This window comes from Sander lucioperca, chromosome 14, assembly GCF_008315115.2.
Source record: "Sander lucioperca isolate FBNREF2018 chromosome 14, SLUC_FBN_1.2, whole genome shotgun sequence".
NCBI classification, from domain to species: Eukaryota; Metazoa; Chordata; class Actinopteri; order Perciformes; family Percidae; genus Sander; species Sander lucioperca.
The window spans coordinates 9045169-9057417 of NC_050186.1; the positions used below are offsets into that span (position 1 = coordinate 9045169).

The 12249-nt window shown below is 42.6% G+C and overlaps 1 long non-coding RNA gene across 1 annotated transcript; it reads left to right on the top strand.

Annotated features, from left to right (window-relative positions):
- The first annotated feature begins 1741 nt into the window (after window positions 1-1741).
- On the top strand, window positions 1742-11752 carry LOC118493070. The gene is made up of 3 exons (XR_004895020.1): window positions 1742-1752; window positions 6827-6831; window positions 11653-11752. It is a non-coding gene; the product is annotated as an uncharacterized LOC118493070 (long non-coding RNA).
- Window positions 11753-12249: the final 497 nt, after the last annotated feature.

The following is a 12249-nucleotide window of genomic DNA, read 5'->3' on the forward strand; positions in this document are numbered from 1 at the left end:
GTTTGCCTAAGAAACTGCAATGATCATGTAATGAAACTAGAACTCTTTTGGATAAAATATAGAAAATGTAATCGCAATTCCCAACATTTCCTCAGAAATAAAAGCAGATAAACATATTGCAAAATCAAATCAAATTCATTATCTCTGAGACATTAAAATGATCGGTCCCTCCAGAAAACGCGATTATGTGATCTCATAATTCAATGCATAATCAGCCAAAGTCTGCATGTTTATGCGGGGGCCACATTTTTTCAAATACGCCGCACTTTCCAGAACATCAGCTTGCCCGTAAACCCCTTCAGGTAAGACCCTAGTCTCGCATCGCCAGACCTTCCTCCACAACCCTGCGGAGGATGGTCTGGCTAGTCCACACTCTAAGAAATATCTGTATATTAATAGCTGTGACTCTATATTTTACAGTCCCTCCAGAAAAAAGCAATTATGCGATTGCATAATTCAATGCATAATCAGCCAAATTCTGCATATTTATGCGGGGGTGCATTTTTTCAAATACGCCGCACAAATTGCCGATTTCCGCGCAAAATATGTGGGGCTTGCATGATTTCATAATCCCCGCATTTTCGTTGCAAAAAAGTCACACATATATCTTATCAGAAAGTTGAAAAATGTTGCGTTTACTTCATACAAGAGCAGCCATTTTCCCCTGTTGCCATGGGAATGTTACGAAGTGACGTAATTACGCAACGTGAACGTCATCGAAAAGCTGCAAACCCCGCGATGAAGCCACGATGAAACCGCAGTTTTTGCAAGTTCCTGCAATTTCATCGCATAAAATTGCATAAATATCCCGCATATTCCATCGCATTTTTTAAGAAAACGTGCCGCATAATCAAGGATTTTTGCCCGCAACGATCACAAAAAAACATTTTTCTGGAAGGACTGAATTATACATTTAAATGATCTCATGAAGCTTTGCCCGAGGCTACCAGAGAAACGTCTTCATTACAAAGTGGAAGACAAGAAAAACAGATCTCTGCATCGCCTCTGAACACATCTTTCCAGCTGAATCTGTGGTTCAACCCTGATTTATTTAATTATTTTTCTCAATTAGATATGTTGCCCCAGTTTTTTTTTTCTCGCAGTTATGAAGTTCAAAGAAGGTGTTAGATTACCAAATAAGACAAGGTGATGATGAGGCAGGGATATGTTTCCTGCTGCTACGCCTCAAGCTTCACAGTCTCACAGGGCACAGCAGTGGTGTAGTTTTTGTAGTATACTTAGATTTTTCCCTCCCAGCCTCGTTCTTTCATCTGCTTTTGACACTATTGATCATAATATTATGATAAATAGGCTTCGTGACCTGGTTGGGATGTCTGGATCAGTTTTAAAATGGTTTTCATTCTACCTTTCTGGTAGACGTTTTAGTGTTTATGTGAATCAGATCATGTCTGAAACTGCAGCGTTGTCGTGTGGGGTACCTCAGGGTTCTGTATTGGGACCTAGCGCGTAGAGAGATAGAAGAAAGAGAGTGGTACAGATGATAGAAGATAGGATATAGGAGACAGAGACAGAGAACAAGAGATAGACTCGTATAATTATCGCCCTATGACCTAGCTTATAGAGAGAGAGAGATGATATAGAGATAGATTACATATACTATACAAATATGATATATGCGAGTACATAGCTAGCACGAGTAGAATATATAGAAGATCATCGAGATCGACCCTTCTCATCTCTATCTCTCTCTCTCTCTGCGCTCTCTCTCCCTTCGTCTTAGCGAGCTATATCGTGCTGATCTATAGCTACCGCTCCATCCCTCTCTTCTCTATCCATATATCTACCATATCTATCAGATCTGACTCGCCCATCTATATATGTGAAGATGCTATCTCCCTTCGCCTCTCGCTCTACCCTAGAGTGTATACAACGATAAAGAGAACGCGTCTAAGCGACATAGAGTATCTAATTCTATAAGATAGGCCCTATATCTATATAATGTCTTCATACTATACTGCCGCTCGTCTCAGTACAATAATCTATGCTCTCATCTCGCCCTCGCTCTCGTATCTCTGCCGCCTCTCTCTCTCTCCCATCTCTCTCTCGCCTCTCGTCTGCTCTCTCGCTCTCTACCTCTCTTCTGCATGGCTCCTCTCTCCTCCCCCGACGCCATGTTCCTGCCCTAGCTCGATCGCGCCTCTCGTGCTACCACTCTCCGCTGCTCTCGTCTCATTCTCATCTTTCTTCCCATGCTACTAACTCTACGTCTCCTTCGCGCGCCATCGCTCCCTCTAGCTCTCCGCGCTCGCACGCGCCTCTCCCGACTCTCTACAACACCTCAACTATTGATCCACTGTCTCTAGTCATAATATACCAAGAGAGAGTATTCATAGTTAGACCTCGATATATCGACTCTATAGCTTATCCCTACCCTATGCTTATCATGTCTCTCATTAGTCTGACCTCGCTAATAGATGTCTTTCTACTCTATTTGCTGTTCTCTTGTTCGCCATCTCCGTGCCTCACATAACGCAGAAAACATCAGCTACCCAATGAAGATTTTTATTCAATCCGAGCACAGATATTGACTCGTATTACTCGTATAATACTCGTACTCGGCAAAAGTGCTTTATCCGTACCGGATACTCGAATATCCGGCTCAACTCTAGTATCTTGTTGTGTGTTTGTTATGAGCGTCTCTGGGTCTGAGAGCATCTTAATGCTGACATGGTGAAATGTAAATTATGAACAGCCTTGAAAGTGACCAATCATAGGATATAATATATATATATATATATATATAAATAATATAAAAAACAAAACTGTGAATCACGTTCTATGGACAATTTCTGTTAAAATCAGTCCTTCCAGAAAAATGAGAAAAGAGTTTTTTTGTGATTGTTGCGGGGCAAAAATCCTTGATTATGCGTCACGTTTTCTTAAAAAATGCGATGGAATATGCGGGATATTTATGCAAGTTTATGCGATGAAATTGCGGGAACTTGCAAAAACTGCGGTTTCATCGTGGCTTCATCGCGGGGTTTGCAGCTTTTCGATGATGTTCACGTCGCGTAATTACGTCACTTCATAACGTTCCCATGGCAACAGGGGAAAATGGCTGCTCTTGTGTGAAGCAAACGCAACATTTTTCAACTTTTTGCTAAGATATATGGGACTTTTTTGCAATGAAAATGCGGGGATTATGAAATCATGCAAGCCCCGCATATTTTGTGCGGAAATCTGCAATTTATGCGGCGAAAGTGCGGCGTATTTGAAAACTTTGGCTGATTATACATTGAATTATGTGATCGCATAATCACGTTTTTCTGGAGGGACTGATTAATCAACTGCTTGACTAGTATCAAACAGTGGTTATGTGACAACTTTTTGCTTCTGAAACACTATTTGTCGCCCCTGAAAGTAGAATCCCTCAGATAAAGCAGCATATTGGTGACTTAGGCCCGTCTGTCCAGCCGAGCCTCAGGAGCTTACGTGTTGTTTTTGATTCAGCTTTGTCCTTGGAGCTCCACTCTAAACAATTAGTTAGTTAGTGTCTTCCAACTGAGGAATATTACCAAATTAAAGTGATGGTTTTTCCCTTGTTATAACGTTGGTTGAGTTAGCGTTATCAGCTGGTTAGCTTAGTGCAGGCGTTAATGGATCCACGTTTGTATCTCATAAATTACCCCACTAATAATCCCTGGAATGATACCAAACTTCTACAGTATAGTATAGTATAGTACAAATAGTTAGCGCGGTAGCAGCCGAGAGGAATATCCAGTACAGAAACTATTTGTACTACTGTAGAAGTTTGGAATCATTCCGGGCATTATTAGTGGGGTAATTTACGAGATACAAACGTGGATCCATTAGCGAGCTAACCAGCTGATAACGCTAACTCGACCAACGTTATAACAAGGGAAAAATGCTTATGGGGGGTGTTTGGCTCGAGGTCAAGGTGCAAAGCAGCCAAATTACTCTGAACCATCGATTTAAGAACACTAGTGTCAAAGGGTGAGTTGGAGATGATCATTCATGCATTCATTTCCTCTCGCTTATATTACTGCAACAGTCTTTTTACCTGTTTGGGTAAGAAGGAGCTTTACCGTCTCCAGGCTGTTCAGAACTCTCGAGGCTTTTAACTCACATTAACAAAAGAGCACACATCACACCTGTCTTAGCGGCACTTCACTGGTTACCTGTCCAGTATAGAATTCAATTTAAAATCCTGGTCCTTACTTTTAGAGCTCTGCACAGTCAAGTTCCTCCCTACATCTCTGACTTGATACAGCTTCATACTCCCACCCGTAGTCTGAGGTCATTAGGTCAGAGGCTATTAGTGGTTCCCTGCACTCATTTTAAAACTAGAGGGGATCGATCCTTCCCAGCAGTCTCTCCGAGGCTGTGGAATGACTCGCCTCCCTCTCTACGTTGTGTGAATTCTGTCGAATCTTTTAAAAAGCAATTGAAGACTCTGCTATTTAAGTAAGGTTTTAGTTAGTCGAGGGGTTTGTATGGTTGTTTGTTATGTTTTCTATTTGTATTTAAATGTTCTTGTATTTTAATTTGTTGTATTGTGAAGCATTTTGTGATTTTTATCTGTGAAAGGTGCTATACAAATAAACTTTACTTACTACTTACTTACTTCTCGCCCGTGTCCCAAAGCGACAACCCCATACATTTTTTGTAACGTTACCTTGTATAGCATCAGCCTCATCTGGCTTATTTTCTGTGGTTTCTGAAACGTAACTGTCTCCTCCACACAGTTGCTAGTAGCCAAGGAGGACACGGAGGATTTAAAAAAAATCGACTCTTCAGAAGAGTTAATTATCTTCGCTTGAGTTTCTGCGCGCGAAAGTCGACGGACGACACAATCTTCTGAACAAACTGAGAAACACAGAGAGAGCTGTGTGGAGCTGATAGTCTTAATTAGCTTTGTAGCAACTCATTTGGCGACGGCTTGAATGTAACGGACGTTCGTTAATATCAAAAAGTTACGCACTAAAGCCGGGGCGTCCAAACTTTTTTTTTAAAGAGTGCCAGATTTGATAATGTGAAGATGCACGGAGGCCAATGGTCCCTTCATCACTGAGGTCATTAAGCAATACAAGTTACATACAAATGCACTGATCTATAACAATTTTTGTTTTCATCATCACAATTATCTTAAATTCTTTTTTAAATGGCAATGTAACCAAATCAACGCCACTCAGACATGAACATATCTAAAATGAAAACGATTCTGCTTTACTTTTACATCTGTAGTCAGATAACCAGACACACTGTATGGAATACCTTAAACTTGAAGTTGATAAATATCTTAACCTCATTTTTAACATGACTTACTGTAAATAATGCAAAGTTTGTTTACATTTAAGCTTACGATATGACTCTTGCTCTTGTCCTTCACAAACCGAGGCTGCGGGCCGTATGAAATCTGGCCGCTGGCCGTGATTGGCCCCCGGGCCGGACTTTGGACATGCCTGCACTAAAGCTTTAAATTCTAAAACTCGTAGGAAATGAAGAGAACCGCTGGCCATGTTCGAGCAACCAATTCAGCTTCAAGTGCAAGAGAGACAACAGCTTTATTATTGCAGTGTAAGCTGTGTTCGCCCGGAGAGACCCAACTAGCAGCTTATAAAAACGGATATCAAACATGCGCAAGCACATAGAGGTACATTGAATAATCCATTGGTAGTTAAAAAGATGTCCTTGCACCCTTTTGGTGCTCGGGCCCTATTATTTATAATATTATTTCTAAGGTTTTGACTGTTGGGACGTTGATTTTTGCAGATATTCGGACGTCACCTGTGTGAGTCTCTAGCTGTGTTGGAAACCGTTGTGCCCGCTCCATTTTACCTTTTCAATTTTTGCAAGTGCTTCTGCTTCTTCTCCTCGACCGGGAAAAGACGACCGCGTTGACAAGACACTAGTACTTACGTACAGGGCCACGAACGGATCAGCACCCGCTTACATCCAGAACATGGTCAAACCATATACCCCAACCCGCCCACTTCGTTCTGCATCAGTCAAACTGCTGGCTGCTCCCTCACAGCGAGGGAGAACTAATCACTCAACGAAATCCCGACTGTTCACTGTCCTGGCTCCCAAATGGTGGAACGAGCTCCCCATCGATATCAGGATGGCCGAAAGCTTACACATCTTCCGCCGAAGGCTAAAAACGCATCTCTTCCAACTACACCTCGGATAAAAAAAAATAAAAAATAAAAAATTCTTGAACTTGCACTTTCGAACCTGCACTTTCATTTGTCTCTTTGTAGCTTTGCCTATTTAAAGTTACTGTATTTGCACTTACTACTTGTTGTCTGGAGTTTGAACCTTCACAGTTGAAAGCACTTAATTGTAAGTCGCTTTGGATAAAAGCGTCAGCTAAATGACATGTAATGTAATGTAATGCGTTGCATTGTGGGATACGGGAGTAAAATGGGTACATCGTATGTACGCTCAAATTAGCTGTGCATTGTGGGTATTTTATAGTGGACTATATAGTGAGTGAAATTAACCGCGGAGAATTCAAACGGCACCAAAAAATGGCGAACGTACTGTATAGAGCGCTATTTCTGTGACAGGGAACGGTTTCCAACACAGCTTCTGTGTGTGGCGTCTTCTCTGTTTGCCGAGTCGCAGAACGAGCGGCTGGTCAGCTCGGGTGAAATGTCTGTAAGTGTCCCCTCAGCTCGAGGGGGAATAACTTCACACGATGAATGTGGAGCCAGGAGGGGCGAGAGAGAGAGAGAGAGAGAGAGAGAGAGAGAGAGAGAGAGAGAGAGAGAGAGAGCGGCTCTAGCAGAAAATAGAAAGAGAGGACGAATCCAAGGACGAAACGGCACAAAGAAGAGGAAAGTCTCCGTTTGTGTGCTCGTCACATCGATGCAGGCATTCACACTTCTTCCCCTGATTGAATCTGACTTCCTGTCACACTGGACGGACTGTTCCTGGAACACAGAGCGAGTACAGAGCTGCACCTTTTCATGAATTATGAACCACACATGGATGTATACTGTGTGGAGCTTTGCTGAAATCTTAAAACCTTCAATTTCTCTCCAGTCCTGTTTTAATCACTGACAGGCTCAGATTATAACTCTAAATCAAGTGTGTGTGTGTGTGTGTGTGTGTGTGTGGGGGGGGGAGGGGGGGTGTTGAGCACAATTTAAATATTAAGCATATCAAATCATGTTCTGCATTCTGGTGAATGTTTCTGCATCAATGTATGGTGCACATGTCTTTATTTATGTCAAGGAAATTATAATAGGATTTTTGGCTAGTTTTGATTATTGTGGGGTGGGGTGGCGGGGGCGGGGGGGGGGGGGTTGTCTTTGGAGCATTTTTTAACCCCCAAAAAGCTAGCATGGCATAGTTGGTACCAATGGATATCCTCAGGTCTTATGATACAGATAGAGATCGATTCTGGACTCTTTGAATCAATATCGGATTGCTCAAATTAAAATTGATTTTTTAAAACACAGCCCTAAATTCAACATGGAGTCTGGTGTAGTTTGGTGATGGTGATTTCATGTTAACTAAAAGGATCTTACTCTTTAACTAAAAGGTCTATCTCTGTAGGGATCCTTTCATAATGTTGGCAGACACTTAATAATAATCTGAGCCTAAAACAGCACTTTTAGTGGACGCAAACTGAACACTGAACATTTGTCCTAAAGGGCTACAATGTCAAAGATGTTTTTCCACATTAGTCACTTAAACATCAATGCATGGGAAAATGGGATCCAGGTTAAAAAAAAATACCCTTTAAATTAAAATGTCAGCCCTGAATAACAGACGGAAGAATCTTCTGCACGGCTTAAAAAACGTTTCCTCTCTCTTTAACGTCTCTATAAATCAGCGGCGACAGCAGTCGGCACACCGTGCCAACACCGTGGGAGTACACAGAGCCTCATTCCTCCAACAAACAGCACACAGCACTGGTGCTCCACACAAACATTATCCCTTTCTCCATTTCTTTTTTTTTTTTTTTTACATCTTACACAACCCCACGCAGCAGAAGAAGAGAGATCAAACAAGATACTCGTCTACAGCCTCATCCTCTCCAGTTTCAACGATCCCTACCTCCTCTGATGCCTCACTTCAAAGTTTCCCGAGTCACAGTCTTATCTGAACCAGGTCTGCTCGCAGCCGGATCTGGTTCCAAAACAAATCTGCGATGCTAATCCCTTCAAAAAGAAGCTGGTTTTATCGATCTCACCATCGATACATTCCCAGGCTGTTCTCATGAACAATTCGTACATATAGCTACGGAAAGTAAAGCACTGTAATTGGTATGTATTCAACGTATTTATTACTGTCAGCAGCACGTTGACTGCTGCTGTATAAGATCGTGAAGATCCTCGTAGGGAGGAGGTCAGGGGGGATGTTTGGGTCCTAAAAACACAGGGCTTTAAAGAGGGAAACAGGTGTTCATGTCCTGAAGAAGTTAAGGAGAAAACACAAGACTTTCACCCAGGAAACAGGTGTTCATGTCCTGGAGAAGTTAAGGAGAAAACACAAGACTTTCACCCAGTAAAACAAGTGTCCCGGGATTGTTTAAATCCAAACCACAATCTTTTTTATAATCTTAATTAGTCGTTTTGATGTCTACACATCGCTGCATGACGCTCTCTTTATGAAGCTTACTTTTTGTCGGCTAAACTCAACTAGCAACGGCTGCTGATAAACAAATTTCATAGGATATCGACTCGGTGTGCATAACTTTTCGTACGATATCGTACAAACCACTTCATGAGAATTCGTTGAAATTTCACATCCGGTCGGAGGGTTGCTGACAAAAATAATTACAAATACTAAAGCCTCTCGATCCTTTTATTTTAAAACCGTTTACCTCTATCGCTCTACCACTAGTCCGGTCGAAAAACTCGTAAACAAATCCACAATTTGAATTGACAAGTCTGGAAATTAAGCAAAACGTTATGCTGCTTTACTCATCATCCATCCATCTTCGTCCACTAATACGGTGTCGGGTCGCGGGGGCAGCAGCTCCAGCAGGGGACCCCAAACTTCCCTTTCCCGAGCCACATTAACCAGCTCTGACTGGGGGATCCTGAGGCGTTCCCAGGCCAGGTTGGAGATATAATCCCTCCACCTAGTCCTGGGTCTTCCCCGAGGCCTCCTCCCAGCTGGACGTGCCTGGACCACCTCCCTAGGGAGGCGCCTAGGGGGCATCCTTAATAGACGCCCAAACCACCTCAACTGGCTCCTTTCGACGCGAAGGAGCAGCGGCTCTACTCCGAGCTCCTCACGGATGACTGAGCTTCTCACCCTATCTCTAAGGGAGACGCCAGCCACCCTCCTGAGGAAACCAATTTCGGCCGCTTGTACCCTGGATCTCGTTCTTTCGGTCATGACCCAGCCTTCATGACCATAGGTGAGGGTAGGAACCAAAACTGACCGGTAGATCGAGAGCTTTGCCTTCTGACTCAGCTCTCTTTTCGTCACAACGGTGCAATAAATTGAATGTAATACCGCCCCCGCTGCGCCGATTCTCCGACCAATCTTCCGGCTCCATCGTCCCCTCACTCACGAACAAGACCCCAAGGTACTTGAACTCCTTCACTTGGGGTAAGGACTCTTTCCCTACCTCATCATTCATAATTATGTTTTTGTTTGGTGTGAGAGAGGATTGTGAGGGTGCTTGTTACATCGCTGAAGGCAGCTGCAAAGTGCTCAAATCTACCAAACAGCTGAGAGATAAACAGACTAAGCATGCAAATGGCTCTGGAGGAGTACATGGATATTATATTTAAGAGGAAGAGTAATCTCTCCTGGTTCTAAATGCCACTGTTCTCTCTCTGCTATAATGCTCTTTGCTCTTTATTTTTTATTTATTCTTTATTTTTAATTTAATACATACTGTGTACATATACTTATACTTATATTGTTTAATATTCCATCTAGAGAATGTGTGACGTGCACCAACAACACCAAAACAAATTCCTCGTATGTGTTAAAAAACGTACTTGGCAATAAAACCCTTTCTGATTCTGATTGTGTGTTTGCATCGCTCTGAGAAACTCACCCTTCATGTTCATCCCTTGTGTTCATTTCCACAAAGTTTCACAAATCAGATTAGAGTTTCTTATATCAGCACTTCATTTGCTGTTAGTTGCCATGACAGCGTGATAAACGAGAAGCCCGTGTCCGCCCGTTACGTAAGACGGTGGGCGTGATGATTAGTAATGTTTTCTATCTAATGTGGCGCCTCGTTTTCACTGACTTGGATCATCGTTATCACGCACACAGAGGCCTCGAGGCGAGAGCGCTCGGAAATCTCCCACAGATGTTTTAGAGCCCAACAAAGGGAGTGCGTTAAAGGCACATTTCTTTTTTTTAATTCAACATGGAACCAGTTTTCCCCATGCATTAGTGTCTTAAGTGACTAATGGGAACAAACATCTTTGAAATTGGTCCAGTATTGAGAGAGAACGCTGTAACCCAACACGTTCTCACACTCATCTCGTAAAATATGGACGCTTGGTCAGGTGCCTTTGTCGTTCTTATTGACGCTAAAAGTTTCCTTTAGCGATTTAAGTAAACGCGCTTGGTCGGGACTATTGCCGTCCCTTTAGCGCTATAAGTAAATGCGCTTGGTCGGACTATTGTCGTCCCTTTAGCGCTATAAGTAAACACGCTTGGTCGGGACTATTGACGTCCCTTTTGACGCAGTTATAAGGAAAAGGTCGTGGTTGGGCTTACGGTTCCGTGACACGCGGGAAGAACGGGACAGTTGGGTTTAGGAAAGGGTTGTGGGTGGGCGTACGGTTCTGTGACAAAAAAAATCGACTATAGGAAGCATGACAAGCGGGACGTGAACCCCGGTCTCCTGGGTGAAAGTCCTGTGTTTGACCCATCCACCCCCCCACCCAACCTCCTTACATACTACTCTCTAAATCCTCTCTAACTGCTGCTCTCCCCAGTGCGTTACACAAACACGCTGAAAGACGCCTTTTTCGTTGCATCAGGCGCTGACAGCCACTGTCCAAACATCCTTATTTTACGAGTTCGGAATGAGAACGTGTTGTGTAACCGGCAGCCACGAACCCTAACAGGACAAATGTTCAACATTTGCTCATTAATGTTACATTGCAGCTTTTTTCTTTGTTTTAATACTGGACCAATTTCAAAGATGTTTGTTCCCACGTTGGGATTAAAAAGCCAAATCAAAAACAAGTACAAAAAAAAACAAAGAATACAAGTTTGTTTTTTGTTTTTTAACTTGTAATAAGTAAAAATCTGCCATGGAACAAGTAAATAACTCTCCTCTCTCCGTTGACGTGTACTGCGTGAAGGTTTTCTCCTCGTCAATTTCGTCTGCTAGCAAACGACAAAAACTTTCCTAAAAGCTGCTGTGTGGTGATATATTGACAATGTCAAGAACCCAGAACTTAAGTTTTTATAAGCTGCCGACCCAAAAAACTGAGCTTTTATGAAGACGGTAAGTGGAAACAGACGTGAGGAATCAACAGAGAGAATGGAGAGACACTAAGCTAACGATATGTCCGACTTAAAGCAACATTGAAGCACTTTTCCCGCTTCGGTCCCCCTCCATTACCACCGTCGTAATGTCTCATTATGTCCCATTCGAACTACACGTCCGCTACCCGATCTGGCAAACTTGCATAATGTAATGTAATGGACAATACCGCTTCCAACCTGTAGGGCAGGGGTGTCAAACTCAATTTCGCTAAGGGCCAGACTGGAAAATGAGAATCACATCAAGAACCAGACATGTACAGTTTATAGACATGTTTTTATTGAAGAGAAAAAGTTTAATATTTTGACTGTATTATTGCATGTCTCATATAGCTTTCTCACTTAGAGTTTGGGCCACATAAAGCCCCCAAAAAGTCGGAAAAAAAACTTCCATCATAGAAAAAAACCTCACAAACGTTGGAAAAGGGGCAAAAACATTGAAAAAAGTGTGAAAAACATCAAAAAAAGTGCCTAGAGCATTGAAAAAAAGCGCCAAAAATGGGTCAAAATGTATTGTGAACCTATATTGAAATGCGGGCCGGATCAAAATCTGCAAGGGGCCGAATTTGGCCCTCAGGCCTTGAGTTTGACACGTGCTGTAGGGGGGACCGAAGCGGGAAAAGTGCTTTAGTGTTGCTTTAACACGTGTGTTAGCTTAACAGACATATAGTTAGCCTAAAACTGACATTTGGATATCTGGCTTGGTATCAAAACGCTTGCTGCAAACGTAACGTTGGCCATAACGTTAGCTAACATGTCTCTCCATTCTCTCTGCTGATTCCT